Here is a 1,803-nt window from a genome sequence, read left to right as displayed (position 1 = left end):
CGCGTGCCACCACACCCGGCTTTTTTTTTTTTTTGGTATTTTTACTAGGGACCGGTTTTCACCATGTTAGCCAGGATAGTCTCGATCTCCTGACCTCGTGACCTGCCCGCCTCGGCCTCCCAAAGTTTTGGGTTACAGGTGTGAACCACCGCTCCAGGCCCGGTTTTCTTTTACATAAGTCTTTTCCTTGGCTGAAACCATCAGATCTTCCTCACAGTGGAGAAACCTGAAGGCTCCCAGCAGCCAGCAATGAATGAAAGGGGGGGCGGGGCTGCCAGCAGGGCGGGGCCTGGTGAGCCAGAAGCCTAGGCTCCCACCTCACAATGGGGCGGGGCCGCGTGGAGGGTACTCTGGGCCTGATTGGTTCCTGGGAACCAGGAGGGAGCGCTGGCGGTTGGCAGGGCAACCTCCTTCAGTTGGTGCGAAGCAGTGGAAGGAGGAGGAGCTCCGTCTGTGCGCTCTTCTCCGCAATCACAGCTCTCGGGCTTGTTGCATCTAGACCCGTTCTAAATAAACCAAGCAGGTTCCCAAGGGACCCTTGCAGAGGAGTCAGCTCAGGGGAGGCGGCTGAGGCGGGGTGCGGGCTGTTGGTGGGGTGCAGCCCCATAGCCAGGGGCTGGCCCTGCCAGCGTGCCTTTGCTGGGAAGAGGTGGAAGTGCTAAGCTCTGCAGACTTGGAAGCAAGGGAAGGCCCAAGCTGCTAGAGAGGACCCGAGTTACCCCATGGGGAACACGCTGAGCTGTTGCTTTGGCACCAACACCAGCCCCAAGCGGGGCCAGCGCAGGAGGTCTGGGGAGCTGTCCTGCAGCGCTGACATCTATGAGGCAGCCTCAAGCAATGGTGTAGGCCAAGGCAGAGAGGAGCAGAGACGCCGCAGATGCAACATGCTGCTCCCTAATGCCAGCCTCAAGCCAAGTCAGCGCAGGGTGCGGTGGGCGGAACCGCCCTGCAGCTATAACCTCACGGAGGCGGAGGTGGCAGTAGCGCCACACCCCACTGATGTGGAGCCTGCCCAGTCGGATTTGGGAGCCCGCAAGGGCCATGACTTGCAGAACATCAGTGACCAGGAGATGCCCAAAGGTAAGGAGGCGACTGATACTGTTTGCCCTCAGGTGCATCTTTGGCCGCTGCTGACCCAAGGTCCCCCCTAGAGGCATCCACAGCCTCGGGCTCCTCCCTCCTGCCCCTAGCCAGCTTTCCTATGCCCAGGCACCAGGCAGGAGGCCTGCCCTTGCCTCGTGCCCAACCCCCCCACTCCCATTTTTTTTACCTGCTGCATCTGGTGGTTTCTTTCCTCCTCCCTACCCCAGTGCCCAGTTCTGGCCCCTTTCTCATCCCCCAAGGCTAGGCGAAAACTAAGTTTTCAAAATAGAAAATGTATGCTACAGATTTCATTCCTATAGAGGAAGTGTCTTACAGCTCTTCTGTTTAAACTTTGGTTGGCCTCTTAATTTATTTAAACGTTAGAATTATTAAGCTTCATGATGAAGCCTTTGTAGATAGAAAGTACTGTACTCTCGGAATATTCACAAATCGTGAAAGAATGAACAAAGACAGTATGTGAATGAATTGTACCTTTATACACAAAGCATGCAAGTACTTGTGAATGTTGTTCCTTGTTTGGTGGTGTAAGGTAAGCCTCTGAGTGGTTTTACACACTAGGCAGTAGATGGATAGTGCTGGATGAGAGCCCAAAATAGACTCTTTATATCATTCTTTAGGATTTACAACACATTTCCATGTATGTCTCATATATCACCCTGTCTCTACAAAAAAAAAAAAAAAAAAAAAAAAAAAAAAAAA

The sequence above is a fragment of the Rhinopithecus bieti genome, unplaced genomic scaffold (genome assembly GCF_001698545.2).
Source record: "Rhinopithecus bieti isolate Rb0 unplaced genomic scaffold, ASM169854v2 scaffold_30197, whole genome shotgun sequence".
Classification (NCBI taxonomy): Eukaryota; Metazoa; Chordata; class Mammalia; order Primates; family Cercopithecidae; genus Rhinopithecus; species Rhinopithecus bieti.
Note: the sequence above shows the minus strand (reverse complement) of the source record.